The sequence below is a fragment of the Pristis pectinata genome, chromosome 7 (genome assembly GCF_009764475.1).
Source record: "Pristis pectinata isolate sPriPec2 chromosome 7, sPriPec2.1.pri, whole genome shotgun sequence".
In the NCBI taxonomy this organism is placed as follows: domain Eukaryota; kingdom Metazoa; phylum Chordata; class Chondrichthyes; order Rhinopristiformes; family Pristidae; genus Pristis; species Pristis pectinata.
The window spans coordinates 71,300,446-71,314,754 of NC_067411.1; positions in this window are offsets into that span (position 1 = coordinate 71,300,446).

Below are 14,309 nucleotides of genomic sequence, written 5' to 3' on the forward strand. Positions count from 1 at the left end.
CAGTCACAAGAAAAACATAAATTAAACATAAATTATGCACAAGTTTTACAAGAAAGAACACAATTAGAACAAAAAAAGTCCACTCTTGTGTAAAGTGGTCATAGTGTTGCTGAACTGTAGTGATTAGGGTTTTGCTGGTTGGTTCAAAAACCAAGTGGTTGAAGGGAAGTAGCTGTTCTTGAACCTGGTGGTGTGGGACTTCAGGCTTCTCTACCTCTTGCAAGATTGGAGCTCCAAAAAGATGACATGGTCCGGATGGTGGGGATCTTTGATGATATATGTTGCCTTCTTGAGTGCCTATCAATAGTGGGGAGAGACATGCCCGTGGTGTATTGGGCAGAGTCCACATTGGCTTGATGACAGGAGGCAGAGGGTGACGATCGAGAATTGTTATTTCAATTGGAATCCTGTGACCACGGGGTGGTATTGGGAATATTGCAGTTATATACATTGTGACTGTAGGAGGTTTGATTAGTAAGATTGCAGATAAAATGAAGATTAGTGGCATTGGTATTGGTTTATTATTGCCACTTGTACTGAGATACAGTGAAAAACTTGTCTTGCATACCGTTCGTACAGATCAATTCATTACACAGTGCATTGACGTAGTACAGGGTAAAAACAATAACAGAGTACAGAGTAAAGTGTCACAGCTACAGGGCAGTGCATTGCAGGTAGACAACAAGGTGCAAGGTCATAACAAGGTAGATTGTGAGGTCAAGAGTCCATTGGTATTGTCAATGAAGAAGATAGTATTCAGCTTCAGAACAATATAGATCACTTGATTAAGTGGGCAGAGAAATGCCAAATGGAATTTAATCCTGAAAAATATAAGATGATGCTTTTTGGGAGAACCAATAAGACTACGATTTACACAATGAATGGTAGGACCCTTGATTTTACTGAGGGACCTTGCATGTACATATCCAAGGATTCCTGAAGGCAACAGGCAGATAAGATGGTTAAGAAAGCATATGTGATGCATGCCTTCAATAGCTGGAGCATAGAACAGAAGAGCATGCGGGTAATGATATAAATATATAAAACATTAGTTAGGCCAGAGCTGGACTACTGTGTGCAGTTCTGGTGATTGCATTACAGGAAGGATGTTATTGCACTGGAGAATGTGTGTGCAGAGGAGATTTACCAGGTGTGTTTCCATTGATGAGGAGAGACTGGATAGGCTGGATTTGTTTTGTTTGAAGTGGAGAAGGCTATAGAACAATATCGATCAGTTGATAAGATGGGCAGAGAGATGCCAGTTGGAATTTAATCCTGAAAACTGTGAGTTGATACATTTTGGGAGGACTAATAAGGCTAGAATATCCACAATGAATGGTAGGATCAGAGGATGTACTGCAGAACAGAGGGACTTGGGTGCACGTATCTTCCCCTCCGCCATCAGATTTCTGAATGGTCCATGAACCCATGAACACTACCTCATTATTCCTCTTTTGCACTATTTATTTATTTGTGTAACTTATAGTAATTTTTATGTCTTTACGTCTTGCACTGTACTGCTGCCGCAAAACAACAAATTTCACGACATATGTCAGTGATAATAAACCTGATTCTCATTCTGATTCTGACATATCCAGGACTGAGATATACAAAATTACGGAGGGGCATAGATAGGGTAGATAGTGAGAAATGTTTCCCCTTAGCACGTGTGTCTCTAGCCAAAGGACATAGGTTTAAAGTAAGCAGTTAGAGGGGATTTGAGGAAGAATTTTTTCACTCCGGGGGTGGTTAAAATCTGGAATGCACCACCTGATGGGGTGCTGGAGGCAGAGAATATAACAGCACTTAAATAGTATTTAGAAGAGCACCTGAAATGCCATGACTTAGAAGGCCAAGGGCTGAGTGCTGGAAAATGAGATTAGTGTGGATAGGTAGCTGATGGCTGACACTGATATGGTGGACCAGAGGATCTGTTTCCATGCTGTAGGAGTCCATGATTTCAGTCTCTGTTTAGCCTCCTCTCCAGTCAAAATGGTCCAACTATTTTATGTCTCTCCTCGCGATTACAGATTCTCATCCCAGACATCATTCATGCTATCAGATCGCCATGATTTTATTGCCCTTTCTATGCTGGGAGGTTTGCCAAATCTCCTGATATCTTCAGGAATCAAAAGGTTTATCTCTCACTGCAAGGAGAAAAACGACAGGAAGCAAGCAGTACATCTGTCTCTCAATTATAAGCAATATACTTGAAGCATGAAGGATAAGATTAACTGCTCTCCTGAAGATGTATGGATGGACTGAGAAGCTGATTGATCAATGTACATTAAAGTGTTGTGTAATTTGTGCATTTTTCCACCTGGTAGCTATTACCAAAAACTTCTCAGCCAATTGCATTTGAGCAGTCTCAGAGTACAGAGGGCAAGAATAACCCATTACACATATTTTCAAAAGCAGTGCTCTTCAGGTGCAGCTGTGAGAATATTCGTCTATACTTTGTTGTGGTACAGTGGTGAATCCCAGCATATGCTTTTATGAGTCAAAACTTGTTAAAGTCTGCACATCTGTGCAAACTTTTGCTTCTGTGCATTATTATGCTTCTGGTTACTTGCCTGGTTATTTGCTTCTGTGCCTGGTTATGCACAGCGAACACTTTCCTGATGGATCACAGAATGGGCAAATGAAATGTAGTTTTAACCCCTGTCAGAGACAGGCTGCAAACTTATTTTCTATGGATTTGTTCTTTTCCATCAAACACCAAATAAATTCTTTTCTAACAGCCACCTACTTTGCCTTTGAGAGAGAAGTGACATGAAAACAGCATCAGGAATGGACTGGAATGATAATTAGTCCAAGATAGCTAATGGATAAAGGGACATTTCCCAAATACCCATTTGACTGACATAAGGAACATACACATCACCACCCTAATTTCAGAGTTTTCTTTATCTAAAATCAGATACAAAAGTTAGATACTGAATGTCTCCTTTAATATCATTTTAAGGATGCCTCCTTGATCTATTTCAAACCTGAACCTTACAGTTTCTTGCTACAGGCAATGACGTGGCCCAGTAAAGAGCTGAGCTGACCGTCAGAACAACTCCCACAGTCTTTCCAGAACTCTGGATTCCTGTCTCTCGACACCTCAAGATCCCTTCTTACTATTCAATTGGATTAGTCTAAGCATTAGATTAGTTTTTGAACTGAAATTGTAGAATCTTCCCTGACTGGTTGAACTCCAACTGCCAAACAAAAATATTCAAAATTGTTCAATATGCTATTATCTTTCATGCCTCATATATTAAGTAATGTGAAACATCATGAAATTTTTTTGAATTTAAGTTCACAAAAGCAGTTTGTAATTCAAGAGTGTCATTGTGTCAATGTGCTGACAAATATAATCTTAAAGATCAACAAGCTGAGGCAACATTTGGCAATGAAGCATTCATAGCTTGAAGGAAGATCTTCAGCAAGCAATGCTATTACAGCAGAAAAGTAAGTTCTAATGAGATTTCTATTTTTTATTTGGAAGCGTGTGTTTGTATTTGAAAGCTCTACTGCTTTTACACATGACTATAAAACAAAATCTTGACTCATCCCCAGAATACAAATGATAACCATATAACTGATGGCATGAACATAACATTTGCTTCAACTAAGCTATTATGGTGTGCATTGTATTATTTTGTATTTAACAAATTAAATAATCTTGTTATTTCAGGCATTCAAAGGAAATAAGGCATGCTTAAAAAGCATCCTACTGCACAACCCTGTGCATAGAAATTGTGGGAGACATCTTTTCGAGGCTTATGTAAAAGCCATCTATAAAAGCCTTCTAGATAAAGGAGGAGACAGGAAAATGGATTTTATTCCCCTCTGAAATAATAGTTCCTTAAATTATTCGGATACGCCTTGTGCTATTTAGGGAATGATTGTGGGGGAAAATGCATCAACATAAAAATTTGCTCTCCAGTTGGAATCAACAGACTTCTCAGTACTGCCTCAATTAATAGTATTCGTAAATATGATATTATCCTTCATGTCTCATATACTGAGTAATTTTTCTCTGTTTCTATGTAATGTGAAATAAAATGAATGACATTTTCTTGAATTTAAGTTCACAAAAACAGTTTGTGATTCAGGAGTGTCATCGTGTCAATGTGCTGACAAATATAATCTTAAAGATCAACAAGCTGGTAATGTTTATGAGTCAGAATGGACTGACTGAAGGAATCAGAAAAATTGTGGCTTACAAATCAGGCTTAATCACCCATGTTCAAAAACTTGTACCTGATATAACATTGACCCACAGCATTTTTCCAGTTTAACATAGGTGAAGTATTAGATTCACTTCTCGAAATTGTAAACTGATTAAAGGCCCAGTACAAGTTAAATTATTCAGTGCTCTCTGTGAAAAGATAGAGGGTGCAGCACGAGCATTTGTTATTCCGTGTAGATGTCAGTGGTTTTCTGGGAGAGGGTACTGGAAAGACTGTGAAGAGCAACTATTTCTGGACAATAACATCTGAATTTTCAGGCCTCTTTATTGATAATAGTTGACTGACAAGATATGCTTATTTACTGGATAATTCAAAATGTTGAACGCGTTAAACTTGGATCAAAGTAAAGGTGTCCAATCTTTTGACTCTTGTCCTCTGATGTAGAAAGTCACTTTCTTGAGCTGCAGTATGTTGTGTGTTACTACTAATCCTTGTTTGAGTACTTCCTTTATTCACTTCTGTGCCTCCCAGTTTGTGCTTTACAGCCACTGGTACCAACTCTTGCTCACCCCAACTAATGTACCCAGTCTCCACATACGAGGGCAAACCCTAGTGAATATTTTAATGCTAAAGTCATTCTTGGAATGAGTTTCAGACAGGACAGCAGAAGCAGTCATTGAAGTAAATCTTCAAAAATGCTCCGATAAAAGTTGGCAACCAGAATTGTGCACTATATTCTAACTGTGACCTAATACTTATTTTGTATGAATTCATTGTTACTAATTTACCTTTTTACTCAATACCATGATTTAAAAACCACCATCTACTTTCGGGAAATAGCTCAGATTTTATATCTAAAATATTGGAGAGTATAATGTATTTGCTTTTAATATCTCCAGTGGCCACATGGTAGAATCCTCCAAAGGCGATACAGGACCTGTAAGTAATGAGTGCTGGCTTTCACTTTGAATTTCTGGAGACATCTGCCTGAAGCTAAACTTCCATCTGCCACAAATAAGGACCAGTGCCCGAAGCAGTGGCAGGAACCCCCACGTGATTGGTTCCCATTTCACTGCACTCGGGGAAGTAATTCGGAAAATTCTCCATCAAGCTGCTCTTGTGCTCCAGTACAGAGAACCAGAGGAACCACAATGAGAGGCTGGGCCCAGATTTTACTGCCTCTGGAAGACTTCAACAATCATTGGGCATACAATTATCCAGATACCTCTTACTAGCTTGTCAGGAGGGATTTCTTATAATCCGGTATCTGATTCTGTCCAATGCCCTTTACACTGGCTCCATGGCCTATATATGTAAGTAAAGTATCAGAGAAGTTCTTCATCCCAGCAGACTGAAGAATCCTCCCAAAAATGGACAGACTGGAAAACACAAGGTGGCAATAATAAGTGTTGCTGCCTCAGACACCAGATTTGCAAATTCAATCCTGATCTTGGGTGGAGTATGTGTGGAGTTTGTACATTCTCCCTGTGACTGCATTGGTCTCCCTGGGTGCTCTGGTTTCTTCTCATATATCAAAGTTCTGCTAATAGGATAGTTAGAAATTGTAAATAACCCCTTCGTGGAGGTTAATCGCAAACAATATCAAGGGTAGTTGCATGTGTGAGAGAGAATAAATTGCAGGACTACAGGGAAAAGACAGACAGGGAATGGGAATAATGGGATTGTTTCTGTGGGAGCCCACATGGACCCAGTGCAACAAATGACCTCCTTTTATCATTATAAATAGGTATAAAAGTGATAAACATGAAATACAGTTATATTTAAGTCATCATTGAGCAACGGACATTGATGTTGCAATATTTAAGTGGCATTAGAATAATGGGCTCTAGCCTTCACTTGGAGCTTCTGGAGAGTGCCTGGGACAAAACAGATTGTCGACCTCTGTTTGCAGGGTAAGACTCAGGACAAGAAGCCCTGCACAAAAAGTTCCCACTTCCCTGACGTCAGTGTCAAAGAATCATAGAGTCAATTTCAGGAGAGTTTAAAAGTATGACTCTATGATATATACAGCAGGGAAACATCCACTGCCCTACCCTCATCTACCCCTTGGTTACCTCCTGGAAGAACTCCAAGAGATTTGTCAGACATGACTTCCCATGCACAAAGCCATGTTAACTGTCCTGAATCAGATCCTGTCTCTCCAAATGTTGGTAGATCCTGTCCTTTACCCACCACTGATGTCAGACTCACTGGCCTGTAGTTTCCTGGCTTGTTTTTGCTACCCTTTTAAACAATGGTACCACATTAGCCACTCTCCAGTCCTCTAGAACCTCACCTGTGGCCAGAGATGAAGCAAAACTCTCTGCAAGGACCTCTGCAATTTCTTCTCCAGCTTCTCACAAGGTCTGAGAATGCAACAGGTGTGGCCCTGGGGATTTATCCAACTGAATGCACTTCAAGGCTCCGATATCTCCACCCTGCTAATTCGCATGTGGTCCAAGACATCACCACTCATTTCCCCCATTTCCTTAGCTTCCATCGTGTTCTCCAGAGTAAAAACTGAAGAGAAATATTCATTAAAAATCTCTCCCATTTCCTTTGGTTCCACACACAGACAGTCATGCTGATCTTTAAGGGGACCTATTCACTTCCTAGCCACTCTTTTACTCCTAATATACCTATAGAATATCTTAGGATTTTGCCTCACCTTGCATGCCAGTTCCCACTCATATCCTCTTTTCACCCTTCTAACTTCCCTCTTAAGTGCACACCTGCACTTCTTGTAGTCAGCAAGATACTCACTAGTTCCCAATTGCTTATGCGCAGTGTATGCTTCCCTCTTTTTCTTAACCAGAGCCTCAATATTTCTCATTAACCAGGGTTCCCAAAACCTGCCAGCCTTTCCCTTCACCCTAACAGGAACATGCAGGCCTTGAATTCTTGATGTCACCTCCTACTTGGCAGATGTTCCTTTCCCTGCAAACAATCTTGCCCAGTCAAACTCTGCAAGATCCCATCTAATGGCTCCAAAATTTGCTCTGCGCCAGTTCATTACCCTAACCTGTGAACCAGTCATATCTTTCTCCATAACTATTTAAAAACTAATAGAATTATGGTCACTGGACCCAAAGTGCTCGCTGACAGACACTTCCGCCACTTGGCCTACCTCATTTCCCAGGAGGAGGTTCAGTGTCGCACCCACCGTAGTAGGTCCCTCTGTATATTGATAAAGGAAGCTTTCTTGGACATACTTCACAAATTCCACTCTGTCCAAGCCTTTTACACTATGATTGGCCCAGTCAATGTTAGGGAAGTTAAGATCTCCCACTAATACTACGCTATTGTGTTTACAACTAGCTGCAATCTCTCTACATATCTGCTCTTCCAATTCCTGCTGACTACTGGAGGGCCTGTAATACAATCCCATCAGAGTGACCATCCCTGTCTTGTTCTACACACATGGCCTCACTGGATGATCCCCCAAGCTCTAAGAACCATTATGTCTTCCTTCATGAAGAAGGCAACTCCCCCTCCTCTCTTATCTGCTCCTCTGTCATACCTGTAGCACCTGTATCCTGGAACATTGAGCTGCCTGTCCTGCTCTTCCCTCAGCCATGTTTCTGTTATGCTGTAATATCCCAGTCCCCAGAGCCGATCCACGCCGAGTTCATCCGCCTTACCTGTCAAGCCCCTTGCATTGAAATAAATGCAGTTTAAACAAATGGTCTTTCATCTCCCTTTGCTGTGCTCCTCTCTATCCTGACAACCAAATTTGCTCTCATTGGCTACCATATTATCCCCTGATCTCTCATCAGCCAGTCTTACTGCTCAGGGTCCCACCCCCCTGCCACTCCAGTTTAAAACCTCCTGACTAGCACTAGCGAATCTCCCAGCCAGGATATTGGTCTCCCTCTAGTTCAGGTGCAACCTGTCTCTCTTGTACAGGTCACCCCTACCCCCGAAGAAATCCCAACAATCCAGGAACTTGAATCCCTGCCTCCTGCACCAACTCCTCAGCCACGCATTCATCTGAGCTATCTTTCTGTTTCTACCCTCACTAGCACGTGCACTGGGAGTAATCCAGAGATTACTACCCTTGGGGTCCCATTTATTAGGTTCTCTCCTAACTCCCTATATTCACTGAGCAGGACCTCATCCTTCTTTCCACCCATGTTGCTGGTACCAACTTGCACCACGACCTCTGGCTGCTCACCCTGCCCTTGAGATTGTTCTGCAGCCACTCTTGAGACGTCCTTGACTCTGGCACTTGAGAGGGAACACACCATCCTGATGCCTCTTTTGCAACCATGAAATCTCTTGTCCGTCCCCCTATCGAGTCTACTATCAATACCGCCCAGCCTGACTGCTGAGCCTCAGAGCCGGTCTCAGTGCCACCAACCTGGCTACTGCTGCTGTGCCCAGAATGGTTGTTCCCCCGCCCCCCAGCAGTATCCAAAGGGGTATACTTGTTGCTGAGGGGATTGGTCACAGGAGGACCCTGCGCTGACTGTCTCTTCCCCTTGCCTTTCCTGGTGGTCACCCAACTATCTGCAGCCTGCACCTTAGATGTGACCACCTCACTAAAGCTCTTGTCTGTGATGATCTCAGCATCCCGGATGATCCTAAGTACATCCAAGTCCAGCTCCAGTTCCTTAATTCAGTCAGTCTGGAGCTGTCCCTGGGTGCACTTCCCACAGATGTAGTCATCAATGACACTGGAGTCTCCCTCATCTCCCACATCCTGCAGGAGCAGCATACAACTGCCCTAACTGACATCTCAACTACCCTCATTCTAAATAGTCAAGTTAAAAGGACTTACCAGGCCTTACCTGTTTCCTTCCTCTGCTCAGCCTTGTCTCGCTGAAGCCTCATGAGCCAGAGACTCAGCATTTATTCCTCAAACACTGCACTTAGGAACTCAAACGCTGCCACTCCTGACAATGACCTCTCCAAAATGGGTTGTACTTTTGTCAGGCTTACTCGTTGCTAAGAGGTAGACCAATCTCCAGAAGTGAATGAATGGACCCCATGGCATTTAAATACTCTAAATATTCAATTATTATTGTCCCAAGTGTAATATACTAGTTTGCAAATCAATAAATGTGACATCAAAAATCATCAACAGAAGGCATAAAAAATGGAGATGCTGGAAATCAGAAGCAAAAATGTCAGTCAGCAGTGACGTTTCTCTTCAGTGCCATCTGTGTTGATCAATTAAGCAAAAAGTACTGGAGGAATAGGGTAGACAACCAGAGGCAAAAATAGCAATATTTCAAACTAGATTCCCAAGTTTTCATTTACATTGACAAATGGCTCAAAATTTGTTACCAAAGTAACAGAGAATTTAATGTGCATGCCATTATTAACATGCAGCACAGAGTGCAGGTTGCAGTGAGGGGGAAGAGACGTCATGAATTGTAAATTGCATCAGATTATTAACTAAGTTACATCCTCTGCAAAAATGGCAGCTCATCTTCAGCCTCCCGGTGAATTTCAAGACATTGATGGTTCCTTTTTCAATTTACTCATTTGTCAGGATGTGGGTATCATTGGCCAGACCAGCTTTATTCTCCTTCCCTAGTTACCCTTAAGAAGAATTGCTGTCGTCCTTCTGATGGAGGTACTCCCACAATTCTATTTGGGAGGGCATTGCCAGACTGAGAGCAGAGACGATAAAGGAATGGCGGTACGTTTCCAAGTCAGGATGTGAACCCACAGGCGCTCGTGTTCCCATCCGTCATCCCCCTTGTCCTTCTTGGTGGTAGAGGTCATGGGTTTGGGAGGTACCACCCCAGAAGCGTAGGTAAGTAACCGCAGTGCATTTTGGGAAGTACCGTCCCTGTAGCCTTAGCAGCAGTCACAGCACATTTTGTAGATGGTACACACTGCAGCTACTGCGTGTCAGCGGTGGAGGGAATGAATTTTCAGAATGGGATGTCATTCAAGTGGACTGCTTTAACCTAGAAGGTGCTGAGTCTCCTGAATGTTATTGGAGTTGCATTCGTCCAGGTAAGTGAGCGAATGTGTGTATTATTGATGGTGGAAAGGCTTTGGTGTGTCAGGAGGTGAGATGACTCACTCATCACAAGACAGCCAACCTCCAACCTTCTATCAGAGGCATGGTATTTATGTTGCTTGTCTTTTTTTTAATCAAAATAAATTTTATTCATAATAAAAGAAACTATATACAATAATAAAAAAGTTCAAACCTTTACAGTCGTGTACAGTTCAATTCTTAGTGTTACCTTTTTATATATAAAAAACACAGCGCCGATGCCACTCATGTGGCTCCCTGGGGTGATACCCCAATCCCATATTTACAACATTTGAGGGGCTTCCTCGCCCGACCCCGCCCCTCCCTCTCCAGCGGCAGAAGAACCCTAAACTGTCGTCCTTCCCCACCGAGCCCTCACGCTGGCTGCACCCAGCTTCAGTGCGTCCCTCAGCACGTACTCCTGCAGCCTGGAACATGCCAGTCGGCAGCATTCCCCTACGGACATCTCGCAGTGCTGGGAGACCAACAATTTTCGGGCAGACCAAAGGGCGTCTTTCACCGAGTTGGTGGCCTTCCAGCAGCAGTTGATGTCCGTCTCTGTGTGTGTCCCTGGGAACAGCCCATAGATCAGAGAATCCTCTGTTATGCTGCTGCTGGGGATGACACGTGACAAGGACCCCTGCATCTTTCGCCACACCCTCCTCGCAAACCCACAGCCCGCAAAGAGGTGGGCGACCCTCTCGTCCCCAGCGCAGTCCTCCTGGGGGCAGCGCGCGCTGGAGGTGATGCCCCAACTGTGCAGGATGGATCTTACTGGGAGGGCCCCTCTCACCGCCAGCCAAGCGAGGTCTTGGTGCTTGTTGGTGAGTTCTGGCGATGAGGCATTCTGCCAGATGGTCTGGACAGTCTGCTCAGGGAACCACCCCACAGTATCCATTGAATCCTTCTCCTACAGTGTCTGCAGGATGTTCAGTGCTGACCACTTCCTGATGGACTTATGGTCCAAGGGATTGGTCCGGAAGAACTTTTCCACAAAGGACAGGTAGTGCGGCAACATCCAGCTGACTGGGACGCCGTGTGGCCACGGGGCCAGGCCCATCCTTCGCAACGGCTGGGACAGGTAGAACCTCGGTACGTAGTGACACTTGGTGCCCACATACATGGGTTCCACGCAGAGCCTGATGCAGCCACAGATGAAGGTGGTCATCAGCATGAGGGCGACACTGGGGACCCCTTTACCCCCATTGTCCAGGGACTGGTGCATGGTGACCCGTCGGACCCGCTCCATCTTGGATCCCCAGACGAACCGGAAAACGGTGCAGGTGATTTCCAAGCCGGAGGAGCAAGGAACAGGCCACACCTGCGCCAAGTACAGCAGCCCTGAGAGCACCTCACACCTGATGACCAGGTTCTTCCCAGTTATTGATAGGGAATGCCATTTCCACGGTCCCAGTTTCTGCTTCACCTTCCCAATCCGCTCCCGCCAATTTTTGTTGCACGCCCCGGCCCCTCCGAACCAGATCCCCAGCACCTTCAGATAGTCAGGCCTGACGGTGAAGGGGACAGGAAGTTGGATCGGTCGGGCCACTTGCTGAAGAACATGGCCTCGCTCTTCGCGCGGTTGACTGGCCCCTGATGCCAGCTCAAACTGGTCACAGATGCTGATCAATCTGCCGACTGACCTTGGGTCTGAGCAGAAGATGGCGACATCGTCCATGTACAGGGAGGTTTTCACCTGGGTGCCCCCACTGCCTGGCAACGTCACCCCTCTGATGCTCTCGTCCTTCCTGATGGATTCGGCAAGGGGTTCTATACAGCACACACACAAGACAGGGGAGAGATGGAAGCCCTGCCTGACTCCAGACTTGATGGGGAAGCTCTCTGTTTCCCACACATTGATTTGGACTGCGCTACGGATGTCTGTGTAGAGCAGTTGGATCCAATTCCTGATTCCCTCCCCAAAGCCCATTTTGGAGAGCACGTCCAACATGTACATGTGTGATATCCTGTCGAAGGCCTTCTCCTGGTCCAAGCTGACCAGGCAGGTGTCCATCTCTCTGTCCTGCACATAGGCGATCGTATCTCTGAGCAGCACAAGGCTGTCAGAGATTTTCCTGCCAGGTACAGCACAGGTTTGGTCCCGGTGGATCACCTGTCCCAGAGCAGACTTGACCCTGTTGACGATGGCCTTGGATAGGATCTTATAGTCCACATTCAACAGTGAGATGGGTCTCCAATCCCTGATGTCCTCCCTCTCCCACTTCTGCTTGTAGATGAGGGTAATGGTACCCTTCCTCATGGACTCTGACATGCTGCCAGCTCGAAGCATAGCATTGTACACTTCCAGCAGGTCGGGGCCCATCCAGTCCCACAGAGCCGAGTACAACTCCGCCAGTAAGCCGTCGCTTCCGGGAGTTTTACTCGACTCAAAGGAACGGATGGAGCCAGTCAGCTCCTCCAGGGTCAGTGGTTGGTCCAGACTCTCCCGCTTGCTGTCCTCTAAGACCTTCGTGATAGAGGACAGGAAGTTCTGGGAGGCTGTGCTATCTGTGGCCTTCGTGTCGTACAGACTGGCATAGAAGGATCTGCAGATCCTTGATATGTCTGTCTGCGAGGATGTTACTGAGCCGTCCTCTTCCTTAAGGCTGTGGATCACAGAGCTCCCCCTGTGCACCTTTCGGAAGAAGAAACGTGAGCACGCCTCATCCTGCTCCACCGAGCGCACCCTGAATCGGAAGATCATCTTGGAGGATTCGGAGGCGTGGAGCTAGGCTTGCCGGCTCTTCACGTCTCGGAGCTCCTCCCTCACATCCACCACCCTCGACTGCAGTAGGAGGAGTTGCTGCAAGTCTGTCTGGAGTTAACACAGCTCCCTCTGACTCTGTCTTGCTTTCTGGACCCCCCTGCGGATGAAGAACCTCTTGATGGTCCCCTCTGTCACTTCCCACCAGTGCACAGGAGAGTCAAAGAGGGGCTTCACGGTTCTCCAACCTGCGTAATCCCTCTTTAGTTCCTCAATGCTCTCTGGGGTCAGCAGCTTCACGTTCAACTTCCACGTCCCCCTGCCTGCCTTCTGGTCCTCCTGTAGGTGACAGGATGCCCGAAGGAGACAATGGTCAGAGAAGAACACCGGCGTGACGTCGGTGGATCTGACCGTGATTGGCTCCGACATGAACAGGAAGTCGATCCGGGACCGGGCTGAGCCGTCCGACCTCGACCAGGTGTGTTGTGGCCATGCCCCGCCTGCAGGGGTGCTGAAGGCATCGCGCAACTTGGCATCCTTTACCGTTTCCATCAGGAGTCTGGAGGTGCTGTCCAGTCTGTTGTCGGCACTGCCGGATTGTCCAGCCGCATCAATGATGCAGTTGAAGTCACTAGCCAGAACGACCGGCCGGGACATCACCAGCAGCGGTGGGAGCTGCTGGAGGATGGCCAGCCGCTCGCTCCACACGGGCTGGGCGCGCATGTTAATTAACCGGAGCAGAGTGTTCCAGTACATCACATCTGCCACGAGGAACCGCCCCCCCCACCACCTCTCTGACCTCGGTGATTGAGAAGTTGCCCCCCCGCATCAGAATCCCCAGGCCGGAAGCGCGACAATCATTGCCCCCCCGACCACACCGACAGTCCGTGGGTCCACCATCGCGACCAACTCCGACAGTTGCGGAGGTGTGGCAGCCCGCACTCTTGTAGGAAAGTCACATCCGCTTTGACCTTGCCGAGGTACTGCAAGGCGTTAACACATCGCGCAGCACGCTTCACACTGCACATGCTTAGAGATGCCAGTTTTATCTCCATGGCTCTTTTGGAGTTCAGTTCCCGTTACACAGTCCCTTTTCATTTGTCCTGGGCCCTCATGCCCACAGCTTTGGTGAACTGCCTCACCGATTCTGGGCTCAGGAACTGGGAGGGGTCTCCTCCTGGGTGTGGGGTCACTAGTGGCGAGGCTAGTGGTGTCGCTGGGGGTGGATCCGACTGTGCCCCTGTTCCTTTCCCTGGTGATTCAGTTTCTTTCCTCTCCCGGTGCTGGGTTGCATCAGATGCGGTGCTGCTCCCGGTCTCCCGGAGCTGGGGGCCGACGGCCTCTGTGGTGCTGCTCCCGGTCTCCCAGAGCTGGGGGCGACGGGCAGGGTTGTTCCCTCGCTTGTTCCTTTCTGTTGGTTCTCTTCCAC